At 39.4% G+C, this 17,240-nt stretch overlaps 1 protein-coding gene across 4 annotated transcripts in view; it reads right to left on the bottom strand.

Moving 5' to 3' along the window:
• GPBP1 (GC-rich promoter binding protein 1) overlaps positions 1-11,596 on the bottom strand; it is a 92,093-nt gene extending 80,497 nt beyond the window's left edge. For 3 of the 4 annotated variants that reach the window (XM_012655289.1, XM_012655290.1, XM_012655291.1), the window contains exons 1-2: positions 11,283-11,596; positions 9,061-10,031 (exon numbers count right to left, since the gene is read on the bottom strand). The gene's annotated coding sequence lies outside the window, so the exon portion shown is untranslated. Of the gene's footprint in view, positions 1-9,060; positions 10,032-11,282 lie in introns of those variants that run through there. The other variant, XM_012655293.1, reaches the window with a different exon arrangement.
• Between the last annotated feature and the right edge of the window lie 5,644 nt (positions 11,597-17,240).

The raw sequence follows: 17,240 nt of genomic DNA, 5'->3' as shown, positions 1-17,240 counted from the left end.
TCCCGCTCTTGCTCAGGCTGGTCTCGAACTCCCAGGCTCAAACGATCCGCCCGCCTCGGCCTCCCAGAGTGCTAGGATTACAGGCATGAGGTACCAAGCCCGGCCCACTTGTCTTTTCTTTTAATCAGTGTCTAGCAATACCACGTCACAACACCACAGGATAGCTTTGATAATGTCTACTAACTACAAATTCAACTACACTGGCAGTAAACACCGTAAAAATGAAGGAAACATAATCTAATCACTGTACTCATCAGTCTGTGGTACTTTCTTTCCTTCCATTAAAGAACAAAGTACTCAAGAACACTAATTTGTTTCTTTAAAAGAAGGGCAAATGACCTGTAAGGAGTATTTTGGAAATTTTCAGGGGGGTGTGGGGGGGTGTGTGTGTGTCTTCTTAGAATGGTCACACCTGTGGTACTACATATTGAAATACATTATTGTAAGTGTCTTTGCTATTATTTACCTTTTTATTCTTTTTTGAAGCAGGACTGATCAAGCATATTATTTTCCTTTTTGATTACAACTGTGTATTATTTTGATCTTATTACGCACATAAGGTATTTTATTTCAGGATAGCAAAGGGGACTTTAAAAAGGACATGTCATAAACGGTATATGGATCTGACTGGATTCTATACCACTGCTCTAGCGCTGGGCTGTCTAATACAGCAGCCAGTATAGCCACGTAAGTTTAAATGTTAAGTAACTAAAATAAAATTTAAAACTCAGTTCAGTTCCTCATCTTCACTAGCCACACTTCAAATCCTCAATAATGATATGTAGCTAGTGACTACCATAATGAACAGCACAAAGAAAAATGTTTCCACCATTTCATAAAGTTCTATTGGCCAGCAGTGCTCTCGAGTAAGAGCTACTACTTAGAACACTAAAGAAGGTAACTGTACCAGAATGTTACAATTAACAATGCAAATTCTGGCTCTGCCACCTACTGAGGACTCTGGATAAATTATTTACTCAGACTTGGTTTCTTAAATCATTACATAGAAATTGCACTTACTGCACATGGTAATTGAGAAAAGCACTTTCCAAACTAAAATACTATATAATCATTAGTAATGAACTGATCCAGAGGAAACTATCCCTAAATGAAAACAAACCATATGAGAACTATAAGTCACAACTGTATCACATTAAGAAAAATAAAACACAATTGCTGGCTAAGAAACTATATTCTTAATTTCTGAAACAGTACACATTTTACTTTTTCCATATTATCACCTTAGAAACTGTTAACTGTCAGCCATAATGGCTGGATATGTAAACTCTGGATACAGAAAGCATGGGTTCCTAAATACCCCTTACTGGTTGTGTGACCTTGGCAAACTGCTTAAAATCTCCATGCCTTCATTTTCTCAACTGTAAAATGAGGATAATAGGACCTTTCCACAGAGTGTATGAGGATTAAATGAGTTAATATACTTAAAAGGCTTAGAACACTGCCTGAAACATGCTAATCATTGATAAATACTAATTATTATTAAAATTCATTCATCATAACAGTTAATATCCAAAACACACAAAAACCCCTAAAACTCAACAACCAAAAAAACAAATAACCCAATTTAAAAACAGGCAAAAGGATGTCAGGCACAGTGGCATGTTCCTGTAATCCCAGCTACTTGGGAGGCTGAGGCAGAAGGATTCCTTGAGCCCAGCAGTTCAAACCCAGCATGGGCAATATAGCCAAGACCTCATCTCTTTATTTTTAAAAAGGGGGCAAGGGCAAAGAATATGAATAAACATTTCTCCAAAGAAAATATACAAATGGCCCACAAGTACATGAAAAGATGCTCAACAGCCCTAATCATTAGAGACATGCAAACCACAATGAGATACTACTTCACACCCATGAAGCCACTACCTAAAAAACTGAAAAGAACAAAGAGAAAAGATGCGGAAAAATTAGCACTTTTGTGCACTGCCGTTAGGAAGGTAAAATGGTGCAGCCACTATGGAAAAGAGTATTATAGTTCCTCAAAAATTTAAAAGTATTACCATATGATTCAGCAATTCCACTGCTGTGTATATAGCCAAAAGAAATGAAAACAAGGACTCGAACAGGTATGTGCAAACCTACAGAGCAGTATTCACGATACTCAAAAGATAGAAGCAACCCAAGTGTGTATGGACAAGTGAATAAACAAAACATGGTATACAGCAGGCCCTCTGTATCTCTCTATGGGTTCCTCACTCATGAATTCAACCAAGCATGGACCAAAAAATATTTTAAAAAGCAAACTGGGTATATAATGAACATGTACATGCTTTTTATTCTTGTCATCATTCCCTAAACAATATAGTATAATAACTGTTTACATAGCATTTATATTGTATTAGGTATCATAAATAATCTAGAGATGACTTTAAGGGAAGATGTGCAGTTATACACAAATACTATGCCATTTTATATCAGTGACATGAGCATCTATGAATTTTGGTATCTAAAGGAGCTGGTGGAACCAATTCCCCACAGACACTAAGGGACAACTGTACATACAATGGAATATTATCTAGCCTTAAAATGGAAACAAATTCTGACACAAGCTACACAACATGGACGAACTGGGAAGACATGGTAAGTGAAATAAACTAGACACAAAACAAATACTGTTATGATTCCACTTATGTGAGGGGCCTAAAGTAGTCGAATTCACAGAGACAGAGTAGAATGGTGGCTGTCCAGGGACTAGGGAGAGAAGAAAACATTGAGTTATTATTTTATGGGTATGGAGCTTCAGTTTAGAAAGTTGAAAAAACTTCTTGAGATGGTTGCACGACAATGTGAAAATACTTAACATTGAGCTATTATACACTTAAAAATGGCTACAATGGTATATATCTTATGTTTATTTTACCACAATTTTAAAAAAATTCACTTACTACACTGGGAGATTATTGCAAAGCAAAACCAAAAAACCTCACCTCTATATTTCATGCAGTGGCAAAAAGGTAGAAAGGTTTAAATCTCCAGAATATATAATAAACATGTTCATTAAATCTCTGGAATCCATAAATTTGGGATATACTTTCTTCCCTAAACTTATAATAACCCAACTCTCCTATCTGTGGGATAAAGAACTTGTTTGTTTATGTGGACAACTACTGGCTGTGAAGTAGTTCTTATATAGTGGTTTTTTTAATGTCCACAAATTGAGAAAAGCAGAGCCTAATTCTCCCCACCTTGTCTGTGAGCTAAACTTAGTGACATGCTTCTAACATACAGAATATAACAGAACTGACTCATAAGACTGGATCATAATTCACCTTTCTTCGCAGATCACTTGCTCTGAGAGATGCAACTGCCATACTGAAAAGACGTTCAAGCAACTCAAAAAAGAGGTCCACAGGGTGAGGAACTGAATCCTCCATCCAACAACCAACATAAACCTTCCAGCCCCATGACGTGCCATTTTGGAAGATCCTCCAATTCCAGTCAAGCCTTCAAAAGACTGTAGCCCTAACCAATATCTTGACTGAGATTTTACGAAAGACCTGAAGGGAGCCAGAACCATCAGCTAAACTGCTCCCGAATTCCTGACCCACAGAAACCATATGAAATAACAAATATTTGTCTTAAAAACTTGTTTAAAAAAATTACATTTGGCCGGGCACAGTGTCTCCACCTTTAATCATAGCACTCTGGGAGGCCAAGGCAGGAGGATCACTTGAGGCCAGGAGTTCCACACTAGCTTGAGCAAGAGCAAGACCCCGTTTCTATTAATAGAAAGAAATAGAAAAATTAGCCAGGCATGGTGGCACACACCTGTAGTCCCAGCTACTTAGGAGGCTGAGGCAAGAGAATCGCTTGAGCCCAGGAGTTTGAGGTTGCAGTGAGCTATGATGACATCACTACAATCTAGCCTGGGAGACAGAGGGAGATTATGTCTCAAAAAGGAAAGAAAAAAAAAAGAAAAGGCCGGGCCTGGTGGCTCAGGCCTGTAATCCTAGCAGTCTGGGAGGCCAAGGCAGGCAGCAAGACCAGCCTGAGCAAGAGCGAGACCCCATCTCTACTAAAAATAGAAAAAATTAGCCAGGCATGGTGGCATGCGCCTGTAGTCCCAGCTACTAGGGAGGCTGAGGCAGAGGATCACTTGAGCCCAGTAGCCTGAGGTTGCTGTGAGCTAGGCTACACCATGGCACTCTACTCAGGGCAACGGTGAGTGTCACAAAAAAAAAAAAAAAAAAAGAAAGAATTACATTCATTAAACAGCAAACTATTTCTTCTATTAGTATGCATATGTAAGGATAAACTACTATAATTTTTCAGGTTTAAGAATTTTTAAAAATTTGCAATTCTTGGTCAGGCGCGGTGGCTTACGCCTGTAATCCTAGCACTCTGGGAGGCCGAGGCAGGTGGATGGCTCAAGGTCAGGAGTTCGAGACCAGCCTGAGCAAGAGCGAGACCCCATCTCTACTAAAAATAGAAAAAATTAGCCAGGCATGGTGGCATGCGCCTGTAGTCCCAGCTACTAGGGAGGCTGAGGCAGAGGATCACTTGAGCCCAGTAGCCTGAGGTTGCTGTGAGCTAGGCTACACCATGGCACTCTACTCAGGGCAACGGTGAGTGTCACAAAAAAAAAAAAAAAAAAAAAAAAAAAAAAAAAAAAAATTTCCTGGACAACTAAAAATATATAGAAAAAATTAGCCGGGCATGGTGGTGCATGCCTGTAGTCCCAGCTACTTAGGAGGCTGAGGCAAGAGAATCGCTTGAGCCCAGGAGTTTGAGGTTGCAGTGAGCTATGATGACATCACTGCAATCTAGCCTGGGAGACAGAGGGAGATTATGTCTCAAAAAGGAAAGAAAAAAAAAGAAAAGGCCGGGCCTGGTGGCTCAGGCCTGTAATCCTAGCAGTCTGGGAGGCCAAGGCAGGCAGCAAGACCAGCCTGAGCAAGAGCGAGACCCCATCTCTACTAAAAATAGAAAAAATTAGCCAGGCATGGTGGCGCATGCCTGTAGTCCCAGCTACTTGGGAGGCTGAGGCAGTAGTATCGCTTGAGCCCAGGAGTCTGAGGTTGCTGTGAGCTAGGCTGACGCCAGGGCACTCACTCTGGCCAGGGCAACAGAGTGAGACTCTGGCTCAAAAAAAAAAAGAACAAGAAACTGAGTGGGATATTTGCATAAAAAAGATGCAGAAACTAGCAATTATTTGAAAAGATACGGAGCAAAAGCCTGTAACTACTCTGATGGGTGAGGCAGTTGACATATAGGGGAAAAGCAATCAGGTAAAATTGAAAAAAAGTGACACAACCACAAAAGGTTTATCAGTAATTCTTATTTTGTTTCTTATCAGGGTCCTGGTGAAAGTAATGGATCTACTTCCCAGAAAAACACATGTAAGTGCCTACAAAATTACCAATTTCAGAGAATTCTCAGAAACCACAGTCTCTCATTCTCATCCCTGTCCCCAAAAAGAATTCATGTTAAGAACTCCTGACATATAAAACATTTAAAGAAAAAAAAGGGGGGGGCAGGAATACATCTCTTTCCAACCTCCTCTTTCTAAATATGCCAAATATACCATCCTAAGGTCTGTTAAAGTAACAAAGTCAAGCGCTATATTTTAGGTAGGTTTCTCTGGCCATAGAAGACTTTGGCAAGGTGAGAACGCCACTGAAGGCAAAGAGATGAGTTAAGTTGCTTCCTTAGTCAATAACCAAGCTAAAAGAGTAAATTAAACTAGAAAAAAATGTGAAGGCATAGCTGTGTATCATAAGCATAAGGGAAAAGTCTTCAGGTTAGTATGAATGGGATGCAGGTAATGCCACTAACAGCAACAGGAGATAGAAAAAATTGAGAGACTATCACAAATATTGGTCTGACAAGTAAAAATGTATTAAGCAGAATCTTAAAATATTAGGATTAGAGTAAAATTTTACATCTGTATTACACTTCACGATTAATAAAATGCCTCCATATACATTATTTCCATCAGTTTAATGAAGAAACTAAGGCCAAAAGAGGTGAATATACAAAGTCACACAGGCCTTTTTCTAGAGACTGTATATCCGACCCAAACCAAATTTCCTTTTGAACTCTCAAGCCATTACTCTTTTTTACATCGCTACCCTTACCTGGACCTAAACTGTTACCTAAACATTTTTATCAAAAATGAAACATACAAGTTGTTTGGGTCAAAGAAAGTTAAAAATCTGGCCTGGGTTTATAATCTATCCTCCTTTGCTAATTTTACTCTTAGACTAGAAGTTCCCATCATTAACCCTTTTTCCTGTAACTCTCCCAATTGTATTTTTCTCTTTCTTTTTTGCTCACTCCTGTTCTTCCACCATTACTCTTCCTTTCCTCAATTTTAATGTATCAGCAGCTTTAAACACAAAAACCCAAGTAGTAATTTCAATTTAAAAATAGAGAAAAAGTAAAACAAAGCTAATATACATTTAGCTCCATACCTGTGGAAAGAAGCTATGGTGTATGAGATCCAAATATAACATAAAATCACACTTTAATTTTTAGTTAACCAAAGTTATCTACCAAATAGCAAAACTAATGGTAACTTCTATCTCTTAGCTTATCGCCAAACTCCATTAGTAGTTTGTAATCAACATCAACCAAAGAGAAGCAGCATATGGAAAGAAAAAAATATCAAGGATAATGTTCAAATAGAATGAATTAGTAAAGTTAAATCCACAAGAAGACAGTGTAAGTATGGCACAGTGATTAACAGCGTGGGTTCTTAAGTCAGAATGCTTGAACATTTGGTCAAAATTCCACTTCTTATCTAGTAACTTTCTCCCAGTGCCAGTCTCCCAAAATTTTAATTTTCTCACCTACACCACTGAGACTGTAATAGTACTTTTCTCATAGGATTACCATTAAGAATTAAGATATAGTAGATAAAGTACACAGTAAAACACATGACACCATCCATCATCCTTTGTAAATGTTAGCCTTTATGATTATTATTTTTAAACCTATGGTTTAAACTCAGGGAAAAAAAGGAAAAAATGGGAATAGGGGAGATAGGAGAAAAAGAGGTATACTTCTGAGGAAAAGAAGCAGTCCAGCAATTGCTCCAATTACTAACTAGTGGTACTATCTATTTCAATCCCAAGAAAATAAAATACTGAAAATATTTATCAAAATGTTCAAGTAAATCTGTCCTTGAACAACTGCTGTGAGCGAAGTTCACAAATGACTATTGAAGGATTAAAGTTAATTGTTAAAAACCCTGGTCTCAGGAGTAATCTTTATCCTGACACTCCTACTTAGGGTAATATCAATAGAGGCAATTTAAAAGGAAACAATCACTAATAATAAATGTTATATATGGTTCTTTTCTATGAATAAAGACTATCTGATTCCAGTTCAACTTCTTAATCACACTGATAATACATAATCTCAGACAAGTAACTTGAAAATTCATTAAACTGAGGAATGCATAAAATACAGGCTCTCTCAAATGAAGGGGAGCAGAACATTTTCACTAATTTGAAAAATCAAGCTAGAAACACAATTACAATGACTACGCTTAGATATAACAGAGAAAACACATATAACCTAGTCTATTATGACAGAATTACTGAACTCTCTAATCTCAATTTTAAAGCAGAAAATAAATTCTGTATCTGAAGACCTACATTCTTTTAGACCCTACCACTTCTTTTGCTCGGTGTGAGCTAACAAGATTCAACAGTTTAGCAAAAAAAAAAACTCTCAAAATAAATGAGCAACTGACAAGTTATTAGGCCATCTTGGTAAGATGTTCAAAAATTACAATCTTTTATCTCAGAAAAATAGCTGAATTTAATAAATTCAAATTAATTCTAGTTACACTGATGTGTTCATTAATTGCTTAAAAATAAACTTTAGTGTATTTTAGATTTTTATACCATTTATTATGATATAAATGACAAACTTTACATACGTAAAATGTACATTCTGATAAGTTTTAACATTTGTGAATCCATCAACAGAATCAAGATAAATTATCTTTCATTCCCTAATCTCATGATCCTTGGTAATTCCTATTTTCCACTCTTCCCCATATTAGTGTGTCTCTTTAAAAAACACTACTGAACACCTGTGATTCACTGAAAACTTAAATGTAGAAACTAATGGTAACTAAAAACACCATTCAGTCCTGAAAAATACAAATATTACAAGATAATTCTCCCATTTGTCAAAAGGAATTTCTATTATAGCAACTAATATTTACAACTTTTAAAAAAAAGCTTTGTTTACAAACTTAAGCCAGCATAACCTTCCCGGGAGAAAAAAAATGTGTACTCGTAGTTTCTCAAAGGTTCTTAATTCAACTTGCTCAGTTCCTCTGTTTCTGTTCCTGGTAATGACTTTTCTTTTCGGCAAGTAAAATCTTAAGGAATAATTTGAAATACAAAACCACTTCAAATTGTTTCGGAAAGTTAATTTCTACAATGGATTAAAATGTTAGGAACAGCTATATTTCAAGACAAGCTATTTCATAAAATATCAGATTAAAAACCAAGACCTGTATTATAGTTTTAAACAACTAAACAACTCTAAACTGAACACTAAACTTCATTTGGAATGCAGTTTAAACCCACATTTAGACTATAAACTGGCTATCAAGACATATGAAGTATTTGTTGGGTTTTTTCCTACATTTCTACCACACTAAGCATCCATAAAGCCTAAGGTAAAGGCTGGCCATGTGAATTTAATCTTTTACTTTAAAAGTACAAAAGCTGGGGGGCAAGGGCAACATACGTAACCTAAACATCTATACCCCCATAATATGCTGAAATAAAAAGAAATAAATATAAATGCTGAAAGCAGAGTGTAAAAAAAAAAAAAGTACAAAAGCTTTTAATTTAGTACTGTTTGAATCTGAAATATTCTTAAGGCTTAACTCTTTTTTTCTGCATTTCTATTTACTCAGACAATGGCTAACAGTTGTTTTCAGACTGTCCAGGAAACTGAAGCCAAGCAATATTATTTCAAGAAACTGAAAGACTTCCAAGAATAACATAGGACAAACTTAACTCTCATTAGAGTTTACAAATGAACATTTGATTTGTTCACCATAATAGTACTTACAAATTCCAACAGGACTGCACAGGAAGGTGTTGATTTCTTCTCTGTAATCTTTGTGTTTTCCAGTTTGTTTTTTTATTTTGTATCCTCTGAAATAATATCCAAGTTCTTTGAAGATACTTAACCTGTGACTATCTGACATAGAGTTACTTCAAGTCAGCTACCCATACTTCTGTTTGAAAGTTTTCATATGGCTATCTCCAGAATTAGCCAAGTTCCTTGGATTTAAGATCAAAGTCTTCTGTATTATTCCATGTACTTGCCACTGTTGTACTAATCCACTCCAGATGAAATATCCAATTTATGAGCCAAAAAGCAAAAACAAAAAGAAAATTTCACATCTGAAGAGCATTCCTAAATATCAGGATATACAGAGACACACATAGCTATCTCAATACTACCATGCTGCTGGGAAACAGCAACATCTTAAATTTCCATGTAAATAAAAGATAAAAGGAAAAAAACTCTGTATTCTTTCAATGTATTCATTTAGAAAAGCTGTCCCATTGTGACATGAAAAGGACTGAGGTCAAAAATTCCTAAAACTTCTAATAAAGGTAAAAATAAACTGCCATGAAACTTCAGTAATATTTAAACAGTCATTCGAAACTGGTGAAACTACTCAGTAAACAAATCAAACATATCTTACAGTTCTGGCTGAAGAACACCAACAACAGGGGAGGGTGGGGAGGGGAGGGGAGGGGAGGCAAAAATACCACCAGCTGAAATACTTTAACCAGTTATATAATCCGCTTGAACCAAAATACTGAAGAAACGCCTGGGTCTCTTTTTAAGTAGCTTGTTGAATTGTTCACTACTATCAATTCACTTCAGAGACGATTCTTGTCAATTTTAATACACTTCTGGGGCAAAATTATCCAAAAACATTGTAATTCCAAAATGGCCACTTGAAATATCCGGGGCCTTTTACACAAACCTAGAAGATGATCTTCATATCTGAGTAATTCAATCACCTGTAAAAGTTATATAAAAAAAAAATTACACACTGCGTTTTAATTTTGAACTAAAAATCAATCACCAGCTCAAAGAGACAACCTCTGGAGAGAAAGTCACATCAGTATAATCCTACAAGAGACTAGAAAAGGGTTTTGCCCAAGCAAGCACCCAGTAAGTACACTAAAAATGAAAAGGACTTAGGAGTAGAGGGAGGGAAAAACGGTGGATGATGGTATTCTGGAGGTGAAGCACTGATTTGAACTGGGAACGGGGTGCAGTGTAACACTGTGGATTATATAAGCGCACCTTCTTATACTTCTTGAATAAATATTAAAACTATGAAACTGGCACACGGTCTTACAAAAGACCTTCTCTAATTCTATTCAACGTACCGAAGGAAAACGGACAGACAGGTGTGCTGCCATCGGAGCATTAGTAAATGAAACTTAGAGAATGAAGAGTATAGAGAAAAAGACGCTCCCTCCAAATGAGAATGTCTTAGAAGCATATTTCCCCCACTAAGGCTAGAAAGGTGGATGAGAAGTGGGGCTAGAACGTTTCTTAAATTCGCCTGAGGAGACTTTCCCGCTTCTCAGGGCAGCAAGGGGGATACAAGGTGCAGGTTCCCATTTCCTCGAATTAAGAAGACAGGTTTCTCCCAAAACTGAGGGGGTGGAAGGTACCGGGCCCTTGTCGTAAACCACAGAAAGAAGCGTTGTCTCCCAAAAGAAAAAAAAAGGTCCCCTCAGACTCCATAGGACTCCGAGGGACAAGGCAGCACTCGCCTCAGTCCACGGCAAGTGCCACGGTCCTTGAAGAGGCGGAGAGAGCTGGGGCGCTGCTGAAGAAACAGCCGAAGGCCACAACTCGGCCTCAACTCCCTCAGCCCTCTGAGAGAGGCGGTGATGCAAAAGGAGGCGGGCGTGTGCAAGAGGCCCGAGGAAGGAAGACCGAGCACGGAGGGCGTCGGACTCGTTCCCAGCCTCCGCCAAACACCAAACACCCCCCCCACTCAGCCGCCAAGGCTAAGCCATCCACCCCCTCCCACAACCGCCACCTCCGCTCCACCGGGGCCGAGTCGATACCCAGAGGGGCCTCTCCGCGCCTCCCTCCCCTTTCCCTCCTTGCTCCCCACCGCGCCCCCGGTCTGCGGGCAGCCTCACACCTCGCGCCGCCAACGCCGCTCCCGACCCCTCAAACCCCAACGCCGACACGGGCAGCCCCCTCCTCCCCCGGACTCCGGCATGGAACACAGGGAACGGTGTTACCTTCTGCCCCACCAGAGGTGCCCCTGGCCTGGGGGTGCCGCTGCGCTCGATCCCGGGAGGAGGTTTTCGGTACTTTGAATAATCCCCTTTTGCCGCTTTTCCCTCCCCCACAACCAGTCTCCGTCCCAAAATGGCGCCGACCCGATCCGCAATGTTCTGGGCCAAGTCTCGCGAGATCGTGGAAGGTGGCGAGGCGGGGAAGGAACTATAGGGGTTGAGGAAAAGGGGGAGAGAAGGCGGGGCGAGGAAAAGAAGGAGGGAGAAAGGGTGTGGAAGAAGCAGTGCAAACGAACCTACTGGGCGGGGCAGCAGGAAGAGCGCCTCCACCAGAGAACCTTCTGGCCCAAGCAACCGCTCACGCCCCGGTCAGAGAAGCTCCGCCCTCTACGTCGGGCGGCTGGGGGGAGGGGGGAAAGGCGTGGCTACGACTGGGGGCGGGGCTTCGAGGAGGCCCGGGAGCAGGGGCGCGCGGGGGGCGGTGGCTCCGCGCGGTGACGTCAGGAGCAGCTGGAGTCGGGGATTACCCCCTGCTGCTGACGTGTGGACGGTGAACAATCGGGAACGTTCGGTGAAAGGGGGAATTCCTCGCCGCTCCCTGAGGAGCCCCTCCTCCTGCCCCTCCCCCCGCCCGAAGCCGCCTCGGAGCTCGGGATGGTGGGGCCGCGAGGAGCGAGAGGCGGCCGCGCGGGCTCAGGTGGCGCGCGCCGCGACGTCTTCCCCGGCTCGAAGCTCGCGGGAGCCGCGGCGCGCGCCTCTCGCCGGGCACCGCACTCGGGCCCGGGTGAATCGGAGCTCACGCGTGGTCCGTACACAGCCCCGCGCGGGCGGGCGGAGCGGCGGCCGTGCTGGCGCGGGGGTGACAGGGCACCCTGAAGCGGTGGGTCCGCGGTCTCCGCACATGCGGAGCCAGTCGGACATTAGCGGTGTGTGGGAGGCCGGTAGCTGATAAAACGAGACTCGCTGGGAACCGAGCCCCGATTCTCAAAGGCCAAAAATGGCTACTGGGTATAATCATGCTAATGATCGTTTTTCTCTCTACTAAATGTAGAGTAGATGAATTATTTTAGCAGAGGTCTCAGAGCACCGCACGGCCCATAGGAGGTTTTTTTTGCTTTTTTTTTTGAGACAGAGTCTCACTGTTGCTCGGGCTAGAGCGCCGTGGCGTCAGCCTAGCTCACAGCAACCTCAAACTCCTGGGCTCAAGGCGATCCTTCTGCCTCAGCCTCCTGAGTAGCTGGGACCACAGGCATGCGCCACCATGCCCGGCTAATATTTTCTATATACATATTTTTAGATGTCCAGCTAATTTGTTTCTCTTGCTCAGGCTGGTCTCGAACTCTTGACCTTGAGGCATCCACCCGCCTCGGCCTCCCAGAGTGCTAGGATTACAGGCGTGAGCCACCGCGCCTGGCCTCGATTTTTTTTTTTTTTTTTTTTTAATGAATGTGGTATTCAGAATTGTTTCTCTGGTTGTGATACCTTTTCGCCTTGTAACTGAAGGCTCACTTTGAAACCGGGGAAAGTCCGAATTCCAGGGGAAAGACAAGTAGCCACGTTTGTTTAGAGGGAAGGTGGGGGGAGGGTTCTTAACGAGGTAAAGCCTGGAAAATAAAAGTATCAGGCTTTTTGCCCTCTCTCAGGCCACAAGGGCTTCCTACACAGAAACTTTGTGGTACTTTTATGTGCAATATGGGGTTTGTAGGTTAGTGGACCGCTTCTAAAAGATCCCAGAAAGATTACTGGAGTGTAAACTCACCAAAATTTATACTTCCCAACCTTTTATTTCGGTCTTCATCGGGAGATGGCCGCTTTTGGCAATTAATAATGCCCTGCTGGGTGCTAAGGAAAGGGAATTAACACTTGCTGGATGCCTTGTCTCTGCTAGGCATTTTAATCCTTGTATCAGCCTCTGGTGGGTGTTGTTTTCCTCATTTTGCAGATGAGGAAAATGGTTCAGATGAACGTGTTTAACGTTATGCAGTATAGAAATTGGGCGCCACAATTTGTACCAGGTTTAAACTCAAATCTGTTTGGATCTTAATCCACATTCTTTTCTCCACACCACGTTGCTTCGGTAGAAGGAATTTATGTATTGAGAGAGGACATGCTTATGCTTTTATTCTAAGCATGATGTCAAACCAGAAAAAAAAGGAAGCAAAAAGAAAAAGCTGATAATTTAAACACAAATTGGGCCTTGCATATGATTAAAAAACACTATAAAGTTGAAAAGCAGTGAAATGGAAAAACAATTGTACATGTACAAGCAGATTAATATTTTTAATTTAGCACTAATGTTTGATTTACATAATATATCATGAGTTCTTACAAATGATTAAGGAAAAGATAACCGCAGTTACTCAATAAAAAAAAAATCAAAGGACATGAACAAGCTAGTCATGTATATGTATATATACTGGGGGAGGAGGATCAGTAATTATGTGAAAAGATATTCCACCTCACCAAAAATCAGAAAAAATGAAAATAAAACTAACGGTGATATGCCACTTTTTACCTAGCAAATTAACAAAGATTTAAATAGACTAAATCCTAGATGAGGATATAAGAAATTGGCATTTATTTGCATTAACCATATCAAGAATGAAAATCTATATGGCCTTTCTGGAAGATAATTTGGCTTTTATAAAAATTTTAAAGTCTTTAAGATACGCTTTACAAAGTTACTTTACACCTCGGAATTTATTTTAATAAAATAACAGAAAAGGGCCTAACAATTTATAAAGATATTCGGAGATAACTGGTTTATAACCATAAAAAATTGGAAACAACGTAAATGCCTATAAATAAAGAGATTGAGAAAATAAATTGTTACATCCATAGAGGGGAATATGAAGCCATTAACAATGATATTTATAAAAAATGATCACATGAAAAGATGTTCACAGCATACTATTGATAAAAAATAAGAGGCAGATTACAAATTATATATCATTTTTGTCAAATAAAAAAGTATAATCAAAGGACAATGTCTGACAGAAAAGACACAAAATGTTAATAATGTTTATTTCTAGGTGGCAGACTAATAGAGGATCTTTATTTTATTCCTTAAACTTGCTCAGAGCATATGTTACTTTTCTAATCATAGAAAAAAAAGTACTCAAGACTGGGCATGGTGGCTTAGGCCTGTAATCCCAGCACTTTGGGAAGATGAGGTAGGAGGATAGCTTGAGCCCAGGAGTTCAAGGCCAGCTTGGACAACATAGTCAGACCTGGTCTCTACAACAAATAAAAATTTAAAAGATGTTTAAAAAGCTACTTAAAATACGTACAAGGACTTGTCTCCAGTAACATGTTTTCTTTTTTTAAATATAAATTTAATTTAATGTTTTTGGCTAGCTGATTCGGCAGGTGAGTTGTTACACACTGCCTATCAGATTCCGACTTCCGTGGCCACCGTCCTACATGTTTTCCATTATTTTCTTCTATTTTATTTTTTTTTTTTTTGTGACACAGTTTCACTCTGTTGCCCAGGCTATAGTGCTGTGGCATCAGCCTAGCTCACAGCAACCTCAAACTCCTGAGTTCAAGCAATCTTCCTGCCTTAGCCTCCTGAGTATCTGGGACTACTGGCGTGTACCACCATGCCCAGCTAATTTTTTCTATTTTTAGTAGAAATGAGATCTCACTCTTGCTCAGGCTGCTCTTGAACTCCTGACCTCAAGCGATCCTCCCACTTCAGCCTCCCAGAGTGCTAGGATTACAGGTAAGAGCCACCTTAACTGGCCTATTTTCTTTTCTTTCTTTTTTTTTTTTTTTTTTTACTGATAACTGGTTGTGTTGCTTTGAAAATAATTTTATTTTATTTATTTAGTGAAATGTAAACAAGGGATTTATCACATAATAGATAATTTTAATCCATTAAGGAATGTAACATTATAGTAGTTTAAGGGAAGAGAACTATTAATAGCATTTCTTTAAGCTCTATGCAAGAAATTTTAAATAAATTAGTTTAATTATCTCAATAAGTTTATAAATATTAGCCACAAAGAGCTTAAGTAACTTGCTCCAAAATTATATTAGCCTAAGTATACAATGTCATATAAACAAAGATGTTCATTTCCAACTTATTTGTAATAGTGAAAACCAGAAAACCTAAATGTCCACCAACCAAGGAATAGTTTTAAAAAATTAAGATATATCTATATAATAGGATATTATACAACTGTTCAAAAAAATAAGGTAAACCAATACATACAGACATAGATGTTCAATGTTTTGTTAAGAGGTAACAGTATGTGACAGAACAATATATTAATATATACCATGATCACCATTGTGTTTTTTGAAAAGTATGTATATTTATATAGGAATGGACAATGCCCCAAGAATAACCCTTTAGTGTTCATCAAATCAGGACTTTTTGCTGTTACACTATTTGAGTATACTATTTTATAATAATTTAATGTTTAGAACTTAATTGCCCAAAGATCTGCAACAACTAAGAAGCAGAATAAATATTTGTACAGGAAACCTTCTTGAATCCCTGAAAACTAAATCTTGTGTTCCTCTTTTTTGTTCCCTTTGTAACCTCTGTGCTTACTTCTATAAATAATTATCTACCAGTTTCTACCTCTGCCTTAATCCTGGAAAGATGTCCAGGGCCTTCCTCATCATTCCTCCTATACTTATTATACTAGATTATAATTGCTTAATTTCTTACCTGTCTCTACCACTGGACTCAAAGATCCTTGATAACAGTGACTGTGTCTTACTCATATTTGTCCATAGCAACCAGTATAGTTTCCACCACAGTGAAAATTCTCCAATAATTTTTTTAAACATAACAAATTTATTACATGCACACATATGCACAGGAGCCATACAAATTATGAACTCCACAATAATACTTGTTAAATGCATGGCTACCCCACCTTTTGTCTTTGTGTTAGCCACACACTGTCTGCAATTCTCAGATGCCCTTTGTTCTTGAACATTCTGTGCCAATATTGTTTCCTATAACAAGATTGCCTTTCTCCTGCCTACTGTCTACTTTGCAAATTCTTATTTGTTATTCCTAGGAGACCTGTTCAAATAACATACTATCAGGTAAAGCTCAAAACTTCCTTCTCTGGACTCTCACATGGATTTAATCCCACTTTTATCACTGTTTCATCTGTTCTCCTTTATGTCCACTTTTCCAGAAGGTGAGACTCTAGTCAGGCTTGCTGTTCTATGCATCCGCTACTCTAAACGAATGCTCAGCCCGTAATAGGCCTCAATCAACTGAGTTTCATTTAATATTTATTGGGGCTCATAGTAGTCTCAGTAAATATTGCTGGCTGCATGATAGAAGCATCCAGAACCCACCAGCTCCTGTTCCCATGGACCAGCACAGCCTGTCCAATCTGAGTTGGCTGCCAAGGTGCAGAGGTCCCCCTTTATTCTCTATTCACTACCAGTTATGGCCTTGCTGTTGTGCTTTGGCTATTCACAGACCTTCTTAGTTGAGGCTCAAATATCTTACTTGGAGAAAATCAGAAACTCACAGAGCCCTTCTTCTTGGTATAATCAAACATATTTGCACACCCCTTTTTCTTCTGGCAAGTTTCACAATTTTGTGTTGATCTGTTCAATGGGTCCCTCTTCCCAATGGGGACAGTCCATTTCCATTTTGTTCACGGCTGTATCCCCAACACCTGGCATAATGCTGGACACAGAGTACAAGCTGCCTAGAGGAATGAATGAATGGTTAGTGAAAATAAAAAACATTGTGAAGAGAAATGTTTCAGGAACAACCTGCCTATAAGAAATAAAAAGTTTTATTTAAAAAAAAAAAGTTATGCGACAAATTTTAAATTATAGAGTATAATTTTAACTTTGAAAAGATCTGTGTCATCTTTAATCATGGTGGCATATTTAATGATTGATGGATAAATTTGGTGTTCATTAATTTAAATTTTTAAGTATAAAAGTAGTATATATTTATTGTAGAAAGCTTGA

The sequence above is a fragment of the Propithecus coquereli genome, unplaced genomic scaffold (assembly GCF_000956105.1).
Source record: "Propithecus coquereli isolate 6110/MARCELLA unplaced genomic scaffold, Pcoq_1.0 Scaffold47, whole genome shotgun sequence".
NCBI classification, from domain to species: domain Eukaryota; kingdom Metazoa; phylum Chordata; class Mammalia; order Primates; family Indriidae; genus Propithecus; species Propithecus coquereli.
The sequence above is the reverse complement of the archived record's forward strand: the minus strand, read 5'-3'. Positions and strand labels throughout refer to the sequence as shown.